The following is a 6,040-nucleotide window of genomic DNA, read 5'->3' on the forward strand; positions in this document are numbered from 1 at the left end:
AGATTGTGATAAATATATTTATTTTACAGAGGCCTCACATGCAGAATTTTAGGGATTTAAGAGTGTTTTATGAACTCTAAACTGTTAGAGAAATGTAAGTTACTATTATATATTTCTATGCTCGGTTAAACATCAAATAATCATGTATCAAATAATTTAAGCTTTTTGGAAATTGATTAATTATTTCAGAAATTTTTCTGTAGGTGTTAGATAAATACTAGTATCCATTCATAAAATATTGTTAAATTGAAGACTGTATTAATGAAAATAGCAAAGCATTAGGTTCTTAAAACTTTTTGGCTTTAAAGTTGGATAAAGAGATAAAAAGCATTATTAAAGAAAGTTAAGACACATTATAATTTAGGAATTCAGGTTTCTTATTTAGGGAATTACTGGAGTAAGAAGAAGACAAAAAATGCTAGGACATTCATAATGTAAGCTAAATGGTTACGTGTATTTAAATTTCTATATACTCAGAGGTACCACTTTTGAGATTTCTTGCTAAATGTCAAGCTTGATTATAAAACTGAAGAAATTTAAAACTCTTAATAAATATAATTTTGGAGGCTTTTGAGAATTTTTTTTTTTAAAGATACATTTATTCAGCATTGTGATCAGACTATTGCATTTAGTAATCAACAGCATGGATGCAAAAAAAATCTACATCAAAACCCTTTGTTGGAATGCTTTACCCTTTCCACAGAACAGAAACTAAAATACCCTGTTATACAATTAGTCACAAATACAGTCCTCGAGTTTTGTGCCCATGTACACATGAGTACAGTCTAAAACATGTCTTTGTAGCAGTCAGGCCCTGCCACCACTGTGCTTGACTGAGTTCAACAATCTGTTGTATCCTGTAGCTTCCCTGTCACTTCTCTGGCTCTTCTCTCTTGCTAAGCTTTGTTTCCTGGCAGTAATTAAAACCTTCTGCCAGTGCCATAGCTACTGCTGCTACTGGAACCACTATAGCCACCTTGGTTTCATGATTTGGCAAAGTGTCGATTCTACCACCACAGGGACCAGAGCTTCTGCCTCCAAAGTTTCCTCCTTTCATGGTTCCAAAATTTGAAGATTGGTTGTTGTAATTGCCAAAATCATTGTAGCTTCCACAACCTCCAGAACTGCTTCCATCATTACCAAATCCATGATAGCCATCCCCACTGCCAACATATCCACCAGCACAGCTGTCACCAAAGCCACCTGGACCACTGAAGTTTTCTCCACAACCAAAGTTGTCATTCCCACCAAAACCACCTCTAGGACCACCACCGAAGTTTCCAGAACCACTTTGACCTCTTTGGCTGGATGAAGCACTAGCCACCTCTTGCTTAGTTAGATAGGGCTTTCCTTCCTTCACAGTTATGGTCATTCACAGTATGGTATTTCTGAATGACAGTCTTGTCTACAAAGTCATGATCATCAAAGGTTACAAAAGCAAAGCCTCTCTTCTTGCCACTGCATTGGTTGGTCATGATTTCATTCTCTTCAGTTTTCCGTTCAAAATAATTTCTTAGGTGATGTTTTTCAGTGTCTTCTTTAATAGCACCAACAAAAATCTTTTTCACAGTTAAGTGGGCACCAGGTCTTTGAGAATCTTCTCTTGAGACAGATGTCTTTGGTTGCACAACTCTTCATCCACGTTGTGTGGCCTTGCCTTCATGGCTGTATCCACCATGCATACGTGACAGACCCCAAGCGTCTAGGGTGTTTGGCATTTGGCTTTCTCATCACCACCCGGTCTATACGCATTCCCCATTGCTCAGAATGACTCCCCAGACTCTCATCGGTTGTTTCAAAGCCCAGACCTCCAATGAAGAGCTTCTGTAGCTGTTCGGGCTCTTTGGGAGACTCTGACTTAGACATGTCGACTGCTGGGGGGGAGATGTTAATGATGCTTGCTCTGCGGCGTCCACCAACAGAAAGGCGCTTTTGAGAATTTGCGAATCTCTCAAGTCTTAAATCAGCTTTATTACAATTGTTAATGCCACCAGCTGTCTTAGTTTTCAAGAAAATATATTTACTACTAATATTTTTAATAATCTTTTTTAATTCAACAAGTGGCTCTAATAAATGTGTCAGAAAGAACGCCTAACTGGAAAAGCCTATGAAGAAAAAATTATTCTGTCCTCAACACTTTATGACAATGTATTTTACAGACTTTTAAAAAAAAATTAATATCAGTTCAGTAACGTATGCATGTGTTACCTTTGGGGCCCATCTAAATCCATCATTGCCCAGGTGGCACTGGGGGGCCTCAGGCCTTTCCTCCGACACAGTAAAGAATTACAGGTCAGGGGTTTAGGATAAGTAAGATTTATTGAATATGTTTCAAGAGAGAAAAGGGCTATAGGAGACAGGGCTGTAGCCTCGTAGAAGTGGGGAGGTCGGTCTTATATCGGGGCCATGATGGGAGGTTACAAGGGTGGTGCTAGCTGATTGGTGTGTGAGGTCATTTTGATTGACAGTTGCCTATTATATAAATTATTGTCAACTGCACATGTCCTTACTCAGAATTCAGTCTGTTATAATTAGGTTCATGAACTTCCGGGCACATGTACGATAGTATAATGTAGAAGTGGGGAGGTCTATCTTATATCTGGGCCATGATGGGAGGTTACAAGGGTGGTGCTAGCTGATTGGTGTGTGAGGTCATTTTGATTGACAGTTGCCTATTATATAAATTATTGTCAACTGCACATGTCCTTACTCAGAATTCAGTCTGTTATAATTAGGTTCATGAACTTCCGGGCACATGTACGATAGTATAATGATGATATAACGAAGGTGAGGTGAAAAGAAGTCAGCGTACTCCTTACTGTGCAAGCCTTTGTGGCTGGCCTAAACCGATTTCTGTGTTATGGTCATTTATTTCCTTGTATTCTAGGATGCAGGAGTATTGTTAATCAAAAAATTGTTTGTTTGTTTGTTTTTCCTGGGAAGTCCTAGGGGTGGCCTTTGGGTTGGGCCATTTTTATTGTCATTCCTGTGGTTACAGAGCTGGGCCTTTGCTCCTGTTGCTCATGGCTGCCTAACTGCCTAACACATGGGGGAAAAATATAAGAAATTGCATGTATTAGTTATGTTTTGCTGTGTAACATTATCACAAATTTAGTGGTTTAAAACAACACAGTAGTTATCTCACAGTTCTGTTGTCCAAGGGTCTCGGCATGCATTAACGGGATCCTCTGAGATGCTGTGCTCAAGGGTTTGTCAGGAGAGGGCTCTCATCAGAGACATGAGTGGTGACAGATCTGCCTCCTTCTCACGCCGGTTGTTGGCAGAATCTACTTCCTTGCTGCATAGAACTGAGACCTCAGCTTTCTGTTAGCTGTTGTCTAGTGTCCACTCTCAACTCCTAGCGCCTGCCTTTAATTCCAAGAGGGTACCTGAGTTTCCAGGCTGCAAATTTTGCCATTTGAACTTCTCATAATAGCAGTTAACTTCATCAAGAAGCAAGGAGAGTCTCTAGAGCAAGCCTGCTGGCAAAACACTATTTTATATAACATCTTATCACCTTTACCGTATTGTTAGCAGTCAGTAACAGGTCCTGCCCACACTCAAGAGGGGAGGATCACATGAAAAAGTGAATACTTGGAGGGTAGAGTATGGGTGCCAACCTAGAATCTTTCTACTGCATTATAAAAACAATAAAAATATAAATTTTAAGTCAAATTTCAGGCCAATATCAATGGACATTAAATTACTCTAGACATTCAGTCCTCTAAGCAACTTTTTGTTCCTGACACTTTCTTAGCAAAAGTTTTGGAATTCCATACTTTATCCATAAATAGTAATTGAAAGAATGAATAAATGAAGGATTGCATGTTTAGTTTAGTCTTACACACCCACCGAAATAAATTATCTTTCTTCATAAACACATGAAATGTTAATGAGTAAGGGAGAATATAAGCTTCAGTGGCTTTCCTTTTTCTTGTGTGTGTGTGTGCGTGCGTGTGTATGTGTGTGTGAAAAAATTGGTCCTTTTCCTTTAAAAAAAATAAGTTGTCACCGAATACACTTTATGAGAATATATATCTAATGCACTTTTTTCCTCATACACTCACCAACACGGTATATAATTACAATTTCCCCCCAGTTTTCCTGTTTTAATATAATATCAAAGTAGATTATCATGAAAGGCTTCTACCTTATTCATAAAAGTAGGAATCCAGTTTCCATTAAACCATTACAAATAATGGTCTAATGATAAATAATACAAATTATATCAGTAGCATATATATTGGTGGTCAGAGCAATACATTTAAAGTGTAAAATGTAATTAGTTCTTAACCAAAGGATAAACTATTACAGTGCAGATATAATTAAGAAAGCAATTTTATCTCCCAGCTGTGCCAGATTTTTCCCTTCAAAGGTGTTGGACTTCGTACAACAATTGCATAGCCTCCAGTGACAGGCTAGAGCTGTGACTCCCTCATCACAGATTGCTGTGAAAATTTGTTGCTTGGGACCAAAAACAGAAGAAGATATTTTATTGTTACTTGTGGTCTTTGGTCAAAATGAAGCAATATTTAGTAGCTCTGAGGTACAGAGATCAATACTGGGAATAACATCTTAGATAAAAAATTCAAAATAGTTTTTTGTGTGTGTGTCATAATCTATGTGGATGTAAAGCTTTGACTTGATTATCTAAAGTTGGGAGCTCTGAGAATATACTGATTTCAAGTATTTGGTATTCTTGTAAATAGATGATTCTTGCTTAATTTAATGAGTTATTCTATTTAAATAAAGGCTGTGAATATTTTTGCTGCAACATTTTTACAAAAGCATAAATTCAAATATAGTTTATTTTTAATTTTTAGAAATCATTATTAACATGATGTTATTTGGAAAAATATTAGGAAAATATGTACTATTGGAATTATTGGGTTGTTAAGAACTCTTTCTACAGCCTCTTCCAGGCTCTCATTTTTCTACCTTTTATAAAATATTTTTAAACTTTTGAATATTTATGATTATTCTGGAATGTAACAAAATAGTTATTTAATTATTATTTGTTTTAGATATTAATCATGATTTTCAACATTTCTGGATATTAATAAAATAACTAATTCAATACATTTTATTTATAATTGATACAAGTAAAATTATTCAAAATATCACTTTAAATTTAAAATAGGTATCAGCTAACTACTGACTTAAGTGTTGGTAAACTTATTCAATGGAACTTTAAATATTTTACTTCTTACCAGAAAGTCTTTACTTCCAGCTAATACTGTTCAATGTCTCTTGACAGGCTACATAAATTCCAGCTTGTTAAGCTTTTTTTCCTATTGAGAATGTTTGAAAATTTGTCAGTCTATTATTGTTGCATATGCATGAGTAGCATCATACAGATAATTGGCAGAATCAAAAGTGTCTGGAGATCATTTAAATTTTTCACATTTCATCTACTCTAAATTCAAAAATACTTTAAAAAATATGTGTATAAAGTTCTTGTCACTTTCTCATTAAGTATTTCTGCAGTTCCATTAAAAGTTTCACACATGATAGCAATGCTGTCATAGGCCTGATAACACATTTTCTTCAAATAAGGATGACTATACTGAAGTTTGCTTGTTTTTAACTGTTTAAATTATATCCATCATCTTCAATGTCAGTTGAAAACCAACTGCATGGACTCTCTGAGTATCATATCATATTTCACATGAGAGATGTTACTTTAACTTATGAACACAGTTATTGTTACCGACCAAATATTTATATACCATCAGAACTCCCATGTTGAAATCCTAACACCCAAAGATGATGGTATTTAGAGTCAGTGCCCTTGGGAGCTCTCAGGAATGAGATTAATGCCCTTAGAAAAAGACCCCAGAGAGCTCTCTCACTCTTTCGACCACATGAGGATAAAAGAAGTGTGTTGTCTACAACCTGAAAGAGGATTCTGAGAAAAACAATATGAAAAATCTACGAAAATTGGGAGGAATTATTTTGAGGACTAATTCACAGTTAAAAGGAAACTTGTGTGCCGTATTTACTTAAAGAAATGATTCAGGCAGAGACAATGACATCTGAC

At 36.0% G+C, this 6,040-nt stretch overlaps 1 pseudogene; it reads right to left on the reverse strand.

Annotated features, from left to right (window-relative positions):
* Positions 1–872: 872 nt before the first annotated feature.
* On the reverse strand, positions 873–1,866 carry LOC102896248 (annotated as a pseudogene).
* Between the last annotated feature and the right edge of the window lie 4,174 nt (positions 1,867–6,040).

Source organism: Pteropus alecto, unplaced genomic scaffold (assembly GCF_000325575.1).
Source record: "Pteropus alecto unplaced genomic scaffold, ASM32557v1 scaffold152, whole genome shotgun sequence".
NCBI classification, from domain to species: Eukaryota; Metazoa; Chordata; class Mammalia; order Chiroptera; family Pteropodidae; genus Pteropus; species Pteropus alecto.